We start from the raw sequence: 13,453 nt of genomic DNA, 5'->3' as shown, positions 1-13,453 counted from the left end.
TTCCAAGATGGCGGTTTAACACGAGGAGAAAGACGGCGAGAACAGAAAGTGTTGGAAGGAGAAAATTGCCCTAGGCCTTTTCAACGTAAGGAAACCGTTACTTTCAAGAGCCCTCGAGGTTAAGAAACATAAGACTGAGAAATAATGATGAATAAAGCATGTCAAAGGTACACAGGGCTCTCCTGCATTGATAGCCAAGGCGGGGAGGAGAGATTCCTACCGTGGTTCTGTCTTTGGCTCCTGCAACAAAACCGCTCCTGTAAAGTCAGCACAGCCCATGAGTTGGGAAAACTGATAGTAGACCGATCTGTATTAGACAAAAGGTCACAAGCGACACCGTTGTATGCAGAAAGCTGCAAAGAACAAAGCATAAAGCATATGTGATTAGCAGCACAAATATAATTGAATATTCAACAAATGAATGAACTTTTGAAACAGAATAGATACCATACTGAGTGGTCCGGCACCACATGGGTGCTCATTTGAAAGTTTCTATTAGGTACCCAACGGAGAGTGTAATATTGTGAACTGCAATTCCAAAAAGGCAAGTGTGAATCCAATGGAGGGTTGCCGAGAGAACGCTACGAGAAAGGAACCGTTCTGATGAGAGTATAATTGTAAATTGTGAAGTTGAAGTGTTCCTGCATCGGGTGAATCCAATGCCTGTGTACATTCGAAAGTCTTCAATAGCAAAACTGAAGTTGAGATTAGTCCAAGCCAGGCTGAAGGAGACTAATTGCAAAAAGGGATTTCAGCACGGCAGACGGGGTTCCGTGGTAAACCGTAAGTCACCTGAGACCTAATTGTAAAAAGGGATCTGAGCCGACAGAGTGGGATCCGGGATGAACCGTGAGTCGCCTGAGAACAAATTGTAAAAAGGGATCTGATACAAACTGAGGGGGATCCAGGGAAAACATTGAGTCACCTGAGAACTATCCGTAAAAAGGGGGAACTGAGCCCAGAAGAGGGGAATCCAGGGTGAAGGGTGAATCATCCGAATTGAATACATGTGAGAGGAAAATAAATGTGTGTTTTGTTTTGATACATTAGGCCTTCTGAATCAAGATACTGATAAGTAAAGAGACTTGGGCACAGAAGGCCCTGATGCTGGTGCTGGAAGTGAATCCTGGTGCTGAAGAAGCCAGAGTGTGTGCTATGCTTGAGTGAACCGCCTTGTCCTCTGCTGAAAACATGTACAAGGGAGGCCCACGGCTTGAAAAGCCTGACTTATTCTTTTTGAACACTTCTTTATTTTTCATTAACATCATCCCACACAATTTCTAAATTAGCGGTAAGGATTGGCAATGTTTTAGTATAGGCCCTTTTTATGTTGACAAGACTCCACTAGGAGTGTGTTATTATTATTTGATGATCGTAGCTTGCTCCCATCTTCGATTTAGGCTTAGAAAAGTTCAATATACACCATTGAACTGTGGTCACTTGTGTCTGTCTTGCTTCAATACCATGCCTTCCTTACAGGGGAGAGTATATTCTGATACAGAGTCTCCCATTGAAGGGGGATAGTTTATTCTGCAATAGAGTCTCCCCTACAAGGGGCTAGAATGTATTCTGCTGTAGAGTCTCCCCCATCAAGGGGGAGAGTTTATTCTGCTACAGAGTATCCCTCATCAAGGGGGGAGTTTATTCTGCCACAGATTCTACCCTTCAAAGGGGAAAGATTATTCTGATATAGAGCCTCCCCCATCAAGGGGGATAGCTTATTCTGCAACAGAGTCTCCCCTTCAAGGGGCAGAGTTTATTCTGATGCATAATCTCCCCATCAAGGGGGGAGATTATTCTGATACAGATTCTGTTCAAGGTTCAGGGTTTATTCTGGTACAGAGTCTTCTCTTTCAAGGGGGAGAGTTTATTATGCTACAGAGGCTCCGCCATCAAGTGGGAGAGTTTTTTCTGCTAGAGAATTCCCCCTTCAATGGGGAAAGGTAATTCTGACACAGCATCTCCACCTGAAGTGGCAGAGGTTATTCTGATACAGAGTCTCCCCTTATAAGGGGAGAGTTTATTCTGCTACAGAATCAGCCCATCAAGGGGGGTGTTTATTCTGATGCAGTGTCTCTCCTTCAAGGGAGAGAGTTCATTCTGGGACAGTCTCCCCTTTCAAGGGGGAGAGTTTTTTCTGCTACAGAGTCTCCCCATCAAGGGGTTGAGTTTATTCTGCTACAGAATCTCATTCATCAAGGAGAGAGTTTATTCTGATAGAGTCTCCTTTTTGAAGGGGGAGAGTGTATTCTGCTACAGAGTGTCCCCCTTCAATTGGGAGAGTTTATTCTGACACATCGTTTCCCCTTCAAGGGACTGAGTTTATTCTGGTACTGAGTTTCTCCTTTCAAGGGGAGAGTATATTCTGTTACAGAGTCTACCCCATCAAGGAGGAGAGTGTATTCTGCTACATTGTCTACCCTTCAAAGGGGAGAGATTATTCTGATATAGAGCTTCCCCCATCAAGAGGGAGAGCTTATTCTGCAATAGAGTCCCCCATTCAAGGGGTAGCGTTGAGTTTGATACAGAGTTTCCCCGTTCAATGGGGTGAGTTGATTCTGATACAGTGTCTCCCCCTTTGAGGGGGAGAGTGTATTCTGCTGCAGAATCACCCCATCAAGGGGAGAGTTTATTCTGATGCAGAACCTCCTTGTCAAGGTGGAGAGTTTATTATGATACTTTGGGGCTTATTCTTGGAAAAATGTGCACCGAAAATCGTGGGGCAAGGTGGCGTGCGATTCATGGAAGGCCCTGCGCGTGTTTCCCATGGGAAGTGCGGCAAATCTGTGCGTGGCGCACACGGGCGCACACGTCATTGCAACATCCAGAACACCGTGCGTGAGGTGCACAGTGAAAGCGTACAACGTTATCGCACACACCAAAAAGGGGGCGGAACATGAGGCATAACGCGCAGAATGGGGAACAACGCGTGAAAATAAGGGCGTAACTGGGGATGTACTGCTGGGAGGTACACGGAACGCCCACACACACGCGAACCACATGTATTCATGGAATCGAATAGAGGAAACCCACGTACGGCCAAAGACACGCACAGGCCTAAAAACGTCCGCCACGAAGGCAGGCGGTAGCGTCCCTGTGCATTACAAAAGTGTGCGCAAAGAAAAAACATGTATATACAGCTATGATGAATGTCCCATTTTGTGGCCCCCTACGAGAAATAACGTGTCACGCAATGCACAGGCATCCCATAAAAGCAAGAAAAAGAGAGATAAGCGACCCCTGTTGCCCAGTTGCGTGTAAAAAACACACACGCAGTACGCTGTGGCAGCCAGGAGCCCAAAAAATACGTACGCGATCAACAGGCAGGCTAGTATGCCCGTAAAAAAAGGGGTACGCGACAAACAGGGACACCCGCAGTGGGAAAAATAGCATGTGCGACTCACCATCTCCCTTGCATGTAGAAGAAGAACACGTAGCCAACACCCACCCGCTTTGAAGCAATCGCGTGTGAACACCAACACCTGGAAAACACATGCACCGCTTTCCACGAAAAGCACGTACAGAGCGATGGAAACCCATGTGGGACCTTCAAGCCGTGCCAGGGGAACGGCCGCGCGTGTCACGTCACAGACGCGCTTAAGCGGTAAGGCTCTTTCCTCAATTTACACGCTGATGGGCTATTTTTTCACGTGCCAATTCACTATGTATCAAGCTGGCCACGCGACAACACATGGAAGACAATGCTCCTGCCCAGAAGGCCATTTTCCTGCCCCCCAGGGCCCTGCCCTGAGCCCGCTCCCACCTGCCATCTGCTGCTGCCTGCCTGCCTGCTGGCCACGTGCCCTGCTATTTGGTGCCTGCACATCAGCCATCAGCAGGGTTCCAGTTGCTGTGACCACCTCTGCTGGCTCGGGGGTTGCCATGTCGGCGGAAACACCATCGGAGACCACTGGCAACCCCCAGCCAGGGAAGCAGAGGGCTACCAGCTTCAGTGACGCAGAAGTTGGTATCCTGGTGGAGCAAGTCCTTGTTAATTATGATGCCCTTTTTGGAAGGTCACGCACTGAAAATGAAGGACAGAAGAGGATCTGGAAGGACATCGTGGCTGCCATCAATGTGGAGGGGGTGTCAGCCCGCAACATGGCACATGTGCGGAAGCGCTGGGAGGTCTTCAGGTCCAGGACCCTGAGCAAGGCCCGGCGCCTCTTGAAGGCAAAGCATGCAGAGGGGTGCCAGGTCCACCTTACCAACATCCAGATGAGGGTCCTGGAACTCATACACCCAGCGCTCCACCTCCAGGTCCTTCAGGTGCCAACCCGTCTGGAATCGACTGGTATGTGACCATGCATACTGATTGGACTCAGTGCATGTTGAGGTGTGACAGGAGTGTGCAGGTTGGACATGTCTTGAAAGGTCCATGTATGATGTGTATGTACAGGGACATGAGCCTGCCGCTTGTGAGTCCAGTCATGTGTGAGTCACATCAATGGTGTATGTGTTCAAATGCATGATGGCCAAATGCATGTGTGGGTGCACACATGTTTACATTTCTGTGCATGTACTATGGTATGGTTGGAGTGTGACACATGGATGCTGGTCCACCTTTATGTACATGCATTGTGTACATATGCATGTGTGTGTATTTGACATGTGTGCCACTGTGATACACCATGGATGCATGTGACACCGACATGTAGGAGACTGATTGGCAGATATGACATAGTTGCCGATAATTTCACTGTGACAGATGGTGGAGATGTACAGATGCATGCATGTCTGGTGCCGTGTGTGCATGTGTTCGGCACTCCCTGTGTTGCATGTGATGTCAGAATGGCCTTTGGATGCTCATGCTGTTGTATGTGTATGGATGGTGCTGCCTGCTGCATCATTCCTGCTAATTTGTGCATGTGTGTGGGTTCAAATGATATGTGTGCTGCAGAGTGTGATGCCATCTGTGAAGTTTGAGATTACCACTCATGTGAAACTGTCATGTGTGTATCACACCATTGTACAGTGCCCTGATGCCTGTGTTCTGTCTCTCCCTGTCGGCAGCGTCAACTGATGAAGAGGGAGGAGATGGTGCTGTGGAGCACAGCGGCAGGGATCTCACCGCCAGCCAGAGACGCAAGGCCCAGCTCCCCTCCTGGGTTGTCATCCCTTCGGGGAGTGAGGAGTCTGGTGCCGCGACCCGTGGCTGCAGCTGCCGAGGGTAAGTCCAAGAGGCGGAGGTCGGAGGTGGACTCCTCAGCAGCAGACGGGGAAGCTGAGACCCCACAGAGGCCTACGGAGGAAGATAGCACAGAGTACGTGTATTCTGGGGTGCGCATGGGGAGTTTTACATGCATTTTCGATGGCGCGAGCGGGGTACGTGTATTCTGAGGGGTGCACGGGGAGTTTTACACGTGATGTGCCTGGCGTGAGGTGGGTACGTGTATTCTGGGGCGTGCGCAGGGAGGTTTACACGCGTTTTGTGGTTGGGGGCTTTATGCTGGTCCACTGGCCTTTCTGCCATGTACTGGATTTGTGCAATTTCTTTGGCGCACAGGGTGGGGTTGGGAGCATAACTGGCGCTGCTGCAGGGTTGCCGTGCCACTCTGCGCCACGGCTGCTTATGGATGTATTAATCCAGGAATACGCTGTGCACCTAAATGGGTTTTGGCGCACGCGTGCGCCACTTGTGCGCCGCTTTCTATGAATTACCCCCATAATCTCCCCTTTCAAGGGGGAGAGTTTATTCTGCTACAGAGTCTCCCCCATCAAGGGGGAAGGAGTTGTTTCTGCTACATAATCTCCCATACCTCTATCTCTGTACCTCTTAAGGCCGTAAAGTTTGTTGATACCAAATCTAATTCCACTGACTTTCTCTTTATTCCTTTTTCAAAATCTGGGTGACACTCTACCATTTCCAAGTTGAGTTCCAGATCAATCAGATAGATATTTTTTCTGGCGACCCTCCTGCATCTTTACCAAGCTATTGCAGTAAGTTCTTCGAGCTATGGCTTATTTTACCTAATTTGGCAAATAATAACACCTTTTTACCTGACCACAATGAGCACAGGTATTGAAGACCATGTTCAAGTCTCAGGGCTTCAACTGGAACTCCTTTAGGAAAATTAATAATTGAACGTAACAGTTTTGTCTCAAGCATTTCCAGCCAGGTTACATGTGCAAGCGATAAAACTTCTAAGACATATAGGGGGTAATTCCGAGTGAGACGGTAAGGGGTTAACGGCGCCGGTAATTGTGCCGGAGCCGATGACCCCTTACCGCCTCTTTACAAGTATGCTTGCGGGAACCCGCTAAGGACGCCTGGTTTCACCAAGCGCCCTTAGCGGGTCCCGCGACCAGACCAGGGTGCTAACAATGGGCCCGTTACTAACGGGCCCATTGTTAGTACCCTCCCCAATCCCAATGAGCACTATGGGGGCTCGAATGGGAATGGGGATGGTTTCCTTGAATGAGGAATTACCGGGCCCTCCAAGGTCAGGATGGCCCAGTAATTCCTCATTCAAGGAACCCGGACCCGGTACACGGAAAGAGGGTAGCCATACCACTAATAGAGGCATGGTTACCTCCTACCTTGTAATGACCCCCATAGTATTGCAGGGATTATACTGCCTTTGTAAATTTGAACAAAGCCTTCAGTATTTCGTCTTCTGCAGTGCTTAATATCATTTTTTATAGCCAACCATGTATTCCAAAGATTTGTTTATATAAAGTCCTGATAATGAGACGCAGATGGTCTAGCCCTTATGGGAAACCCCAAATACAGAACTTCCTTAGGATTCTCTAAGACTGTATTTTCCATACACCACTTACAGTTTCTGGCAGCAATTTGTGATCCCCCCAAACACATTGTTACTGTCTTCGTTTTGTTTATGACCATTGGATTTTCTTTTGCATAGATGGATAAGGTGTCTAGCGTTCGCTGTAGGCTAGTCTGTGTCTGGTCAAATAGTATAATGTCATCAGCATATGACATGCAGATGGCTTTAATACCATTAATGCTAGGGGGGGCATTTCTTGTGGAATTAAGGGCAGGTTCCATATCTGCTGTGTATGCCTTGTACAAAATAGGGCCCAAAAGGCAACCCTGTTTTAGCCCTGGTTTGTGGATATATATTCAGAGAGATAACCCTCTGAACTAAGGCGTATGGCAACAGATGTATTTGTGTACAGCGATTGTATGTAATAAAGCGGTTCAGGATCAATGCCCATTTTTTCAATTTAGACCAGAGCCTTGTTCTAGACACTGCAGTCAACTGCTTTGGAAAAGTCCACATAGCAGCAATATAATCTCTTTCCGCTTAGATTTTAGATCTCTCAGAAACTGTAGCATAGCTATATTCGATCTAGTGTTATATTTCTAAAACCTGTTTGGAAGATACGTAAGATGATTTTTGCTTCCAACCAGGTAGTTAGCTGCTCCAGTAGTATATTAGCAAACAATTTCTGTCTGTAATCCATCATCGCCAGAAGGCGGTAGTTTTATGGTACTAATCTATCTCCCTTTTTTACAATTGGGACCAACATGGATTGCAGCCAACTGGCTAGTATAATATCAGTCCCAATGATGTGGGTATAGAGTATTTCTAACATCCTTACCCACAATGTCGGACTGTCCTTGAATACCAGATTTGGAATTCCGTCGGAACCACGAGCATGTGATGCTTTAGATTTAAATATTAAGCGTTCCAGATTAATCTCCTTTAACTCTGCAACAGTTACACCCCGGTTAACTATAACATCCCAGTCCCACGACAAGGACTCAGGTAGACCACACTCCGACATTAAATTTACTGGGGAAGCGTACAGTGTTGAATATGTGATGTCCAAATCACCTGAGAGGCAGGGTTCATTTATATCAGTAAAAGGGACTTCCGAAAGTTATTATAATTGTGCCAAAATCTTACTGTATTATGCATTTTTAGTAACAAAAATAAGTTCACCCAATTAATGTCTCCTTATGCATTTTTTGCCAGTTATTATACTTTGTAGCCAAGTTAGTTAACATTTTCTGTCTAATGTATAGGAATAAATTGGCGTTATTTCTTACTACCGGCCATTCCCTGCGATATTGTACCTCTCTTTCTGAAATAACACAATCAAAGGGTTTTGAGATATTAGTAGAGATGTTCTTTAATCGTTTCCGCTTTACATTTGTAATCCATGTTTGCCAAATCCCAATCTGCAGCCCTTAGAGCAATATATAACCCCGAAGACTCATGGTTTAAGGTCTGATTCACCAGTTTTATGTCCCTACTGTCCCATCGGATTCTATTACCAACATAATTTATCATTATCTTAGATCATTTTCCTACAATCATAGGGATACTTTTTTACTTAGTTGACCAACATAAAACACCATGGTCACTAATCTTATTATGGACAATAGTAACGGGACTGCATTCAACACTCAACTCAGCGTCCGAAATTACATAATCAATAAATGATGTCACAATTCCATAGGACCAGGTGTATTGAGGATGATAATCACTCCTAGGTACTGTCATAACGAACTTTAAATTATAGAAATCTATACATTTAAGCCAAGAGCTGTTCCTCCGAGCAGAAGTGCCTTTACACATATGCAGTGATCTCCTATTAAAGTCGCCAGTCAACAAAACATGACCATATGGTGATTTCTCAGACCAATAAGAGACAGCACTTATTAATAAGTTCGGTATCATCATGGTCTGTGCACCTCCTGGTGGGTCATACATGTTAATAATCAGAATTTCCTCTGATAAGAGAGTAGGAAGCTGCAGTATCCCCATTAAAACATTAGTAGACTTCTTCATATTGGGAAATGGTGTCAGACTGAAATGAGCCTTTACTCCTTTCGCTAGGCCACCACTCGCCCGCCCGTTCTTAGAGGTGGTGGCGTTGTTAGACAACATTTGGTACCCATCTATATACATAGGCCTAATCACCAAGTCTTTTGAAATATAAATACATCAGCATCCTTAAATAGCGCATGGCCCTTAGGGTGTTCCAAAAAAGAATGTGGCACAGTGTATTCCAAGATACCCAGGACAAACTTGAAGTGTTTCCTGATTGTCAATTATACGAACACAATGGCATCCAGAGATCAGAATCTGGTGCCTTTTCCCGTGCTTGTGTCCTCTGGATTTGTAAGGCTCTTAGAGCTGCTGGCTTTGACATTTGCGTAAGAGTTTTTTGTACCCCTTACTGGTACTTTTTTCACTGCTTCGTGGGTTCTCTCACTCATTTTTCGACATGCTATTAACGTGTATCCAGGCTGCAGCAATTAACTCTGAGTGTGTTTTTAACAGAGCCAACATCAAAGGAGAAACAAACTCTACAAGAGCCCAGTTCGTATTACTATTCCATAGGGGTAGCTCAATTTTCAAGATATCCGTATAGTGTATGACTTCCAAATATGGGAGCTGTTAGAAGATGAATAAGTGCACAAATCTATTTAGGAATGGACTGTAAGCTGTAGGAGCATTCTCTTCCAGAATGATCCACATACTCTATCTTTTAGGGCACTTGGATGTATAATGGGTAATATGGTCTTTAATTTGGCAGACTGTAAAGGGGTGTGATCCGTTTTTCCCTCCATCTGATTCTACTTTTCTGACCTAACTGCCCAAGTGAGCAGAAGAGGTGAAGATAGCTCCTCATCCCTGGATGACTGATCTTTTTTTGGGACCAACTTTAGTTGGTTGTTGATTTACCAGCAAACCGTTTGCCCCTTTTTCCATCAGCCCAGGCAAATATGCCTGACGTATGATTCCATCAGAGGCACCATTTTGGAAACATGTGCATTTGCATGGACACAAACTCTTCTCTTTCTGCGCTCCTTTTTGATTTAGCTTTATTGAGAAGATCTCGGGCTTGCACAGTTCAGGTAATGTATATGGGTCGGTATTGGTCATTTATTTTTAAGAGCATTTTTTTATTTAGTAGGAGGAGGGATGTGCACTTCTTCAAAGTCCCAGTTCGTTGTGGGCTTTTCCTTATTCCTCCCAATTTATATTTTCAGTTTCACTACCATTTTATCTTTCTCTACAGGCTGCTTTACCAATAGTTGGCCCATCCCATTGTTATCAGCCTGTGAGCCCTTGGTATTTGTTCTGCCACTGCTTTATACTCGAGATGTAAAAAGATCTCACAGTTTCAAAGTAAGTGCTTTATTAGAGCTGAGTTCATCCATTATGGTAGCAAGTATTATTGCATGGCCGTCGATCTTACTCTTCAGAGCAGCCAGGTAATCCTTAATCCAAGCCTGGTCACCCGTAGTCATATTAAAAGAGATAATTGACTCACTTTCGCCATCTGGCTGAGTTGTACTAGAGGAGTCAGAATGTGAAGCAAATACTGCCATGTCCGGTGTGTCAGATAAATTGATAACAGCAAAGTCTTCAAAATGTTTTATTTCAGGTAGAGGATGTTTGTCGCCCATGGTGCCCTTTTTACGTTTGTAACCAGATTCAGTTATTAATTGTTATTGTTTAATGTCTGTGCCAATAATTTCTCATTGTTCTGTGAAGACTCGAGATTCACGTAGACTATAAATACCTCCGGCCCCAAGCACCAGTCAGAGAGGTAGTAAATACTAGCTGACCAGTTATTAGGGCCAAAGGGGACTAGAACAGGGGGCACTGTGGCTCCACGTGGCTGCAAGGAAGCAAACAAGCCATAAAGTGGTTTGACAGTGGGAAGTCTAGTAGTATACACAATAGAAGGGATAGGAAACACAGCACCTACCCGTGGATTGCCTTGAATATGTATACCTGAGGAATGGTAGGTACTTGATCCCTCTTTCTTTGTGCTGACCTGTTCCCCCTTAGTGTGGTGTTTGCAGTGTGGAGAAGGACACAAGTTGGAGAAGATGTCTGGAGGCACTGCAAAGGGATCCCCCGTGAGCTTGATCCAGAAAGTGGTGTGCGCTGATGTTGAACCAATACCAGGATAAATCCAAAGTTCCAAAGTTCCAATGGGAAGCTTAGACTGTGAGACAGAAAAAATGAGCAATGGTTTCTGTAGTTCCAAAAGACGTCGTAACAGAAAGTTAGACACAAGGAAGTCTCTGGAGAAAAGCCGAGGTCAGAATCCGTGTAAGTAAGCAAACCGAGGCGTCATATCCAAAAGGGCAAGCCAAGGGAAAATCCAGAGTCTGTAAGGCAAGGTCAAGAATATCCATGAGTTCAACAAGAAAACACCACTCGCTGCATACAACAACAGCTAAAAAGCGTTGAATGCGAGGCAAGGGTGTTCATTTATACCGTTACCATAGAGAAACTTTGACGCGGGTGCATCAGCACCGGAACCCTTCGCGAGTGGAGCCGCGTCACGTGGGAAACTCCCGAACTTGCCAAGGCAGATGCCATTGCAGCCCTAGCTGCCATGACAACCGCTTGTGGAAGGGCTGTAGTGCACACAAGCCCCGGCGTGACTGTCTGTCAACTTGATTGTCCTTATCGGTGTGTCTGACCCTAATGTGTTGACCTGGTGAGTGTATTTGAAAGTGTCGCTGATCGGGGGATGACGTGTAAGTGAGGGTGGAACTCCTAATTTGGGAATGTGTGACATGTTCTCTTCAAATGATATATAACAATGTCAGGGTACAACCCCAGCTTTAGCACCAAAGAAAGCTTCGATTTCTACTTGTGATGGTAAAGAATGGTTGATGTTTTGGGCCAAATTGTGTTTCCTATGACTTTGCAAATTTTTGCGTTTGTGGTGGGCCCCCGCACTGCACAGTTTTGCTTTGCACATCATTTCTTTATGTGACAAAGTGGAGAGTGCAAGGTTGACTTACCTTACCAATGCACCACGATATACCAAAAGTGAAATGTGTGCTGAACCCCCTCTCCCCTCTCCATCAGACCACCAGACACGAGACACTCGGCACCCACTCGAAGTGCGCGCCGATGCGCTATAGTTGGATTTTTATCAGCTTAGCCGCATAGCAATCACCTGCAATTTCAGGCTCTATAGGTGGATTACAGAATGCTTGATTGCCTCAAGGCAAGAGCAGCGGAGAAGCAGCACAGTAGGAACTGAAGGTGGAGCTGCATCAGTGTTCCAATATGAGGAAGCTCGCAGTAACAAATGTTCCCAGAAGCAAACAAAGCATTCAGGCACACAACCACACGAGACACTCAGCACCCAATCAACGCACCCGCTGACCCGCTCGAGTGGGTTTTTAACATCTGAGCCACAGAGCAGTCACCAGTGATTTTCGGCTGTATAGTTGGATTACAGAATGCTCGATTGCCTCCAGGCAAAAGCAGCTGAGAAGCAGAACAATAGGAGCTGAAGGTGGAGCTCTATCGGTGTTCCAATATGAGGAAGCTTGCAGTAACTAATGTCCCCAGCAGCAAACAAAGTATCCGGGCACACAACCACATGAGACACTCAGCACCCACTCAACGCGATCATTTATTCTGACACAGCATCTCCCCTTCAAGGGGCAGAGTTTATTCTGCTATAGAGTCTCCCGAATCAAGAGGGGAGTTTATTCTGCTACAGTGTCTACACTTCAAAGGGGAGAGATTATTCTTATACAGAGTCTTGCCGTTCAATGGAGTGAGTTTATTCTGATACAGTGTCTGCCCCCTTTAGGGGGAGAGTGTATTCTGATACAAAGTCTTCGCTTTAAGGTCTAGAGTTTATTCTGATACAGAATCTCCCCATCAAGGCAGAGAGTTTATTCTGATACATAGTCCCCCCATTAAGTGGGAGAGTTTATTCTGCTACAGAATCTCCCTACTTCAATGGGGAGAGTTTATTCTGACACAGAGCCTCCCCTTCAAGGGGCAGAGTTTATTCTGATGCAGAGTATCCCCTTTCAAGGGGGAGAGTTTATTCTGCTACAGAATTCCCCCCCATCAACGAGAAGAGTTTATTCTGATACAGAACCTCCCCTGTCAATTGGGATAGTTGATTCTGATACAGAGTCTCCCCTTCAAGGGGGAAGTTTTATTCTGGTACAAAGTCTCCCCTTTCAAGGGGAGAGTGTATTCTGCTACAGAGTCTCCCCCATCAAGGGGAGAGTTTATTCTGATACAGAGCCTCATTTTTCAAGGGGGAGAGTTTATTCTGCTACCGAGACTCCCCCTTCAATGGGAGAGTTTATTTTGACAGAAGTCTCCCCTTTCAAGGGAGAGAGTTTAATCTGCTACACAGTCTCCCCGATCAAGATAGGAAATATGTTTTTTTAATATATCTCTGGACAAGCCCCTACTTATCTAAAATCATCCACTCCACAATATTGCCCGACAAGAAAGCTGCGCTCTAGTGGAAAGTAGGAGATTTTAAGCCCTGGTCATAGACATACTAATGGACTTGGTAGTTCTTTTCCAGTTACGGTAGCAATCATTTGGAACACTCTCCCCATTAGTTTGAGGTTGGAAGAGGCACTAGGAACTGTCAGAAAAGCTTTGAAAACTTATATTTTCAAGTGATTTCGTCCTCCCTCTGATTGTATGCTCCTCTTTTGTCCTGTTAGTTCAAGGTCATC

This window comes from Ambystoma mexicanum, chromosome 5p (assembly GCF_040938575.1).
Source record: "Ambystoma mexicanum isolate Mex_15411 chromosome 5p, UKY_AmexF1_1, whole genome shotgun sequence".
NCBI lineage: Eukaryota > Metazoa > Chordata > Amphibia > Caudata > Ambystomatidae > Ambystoma > Ambystoma mexicanum.
Note: the sequence above shows the minus strand (reverse complement) of the source record.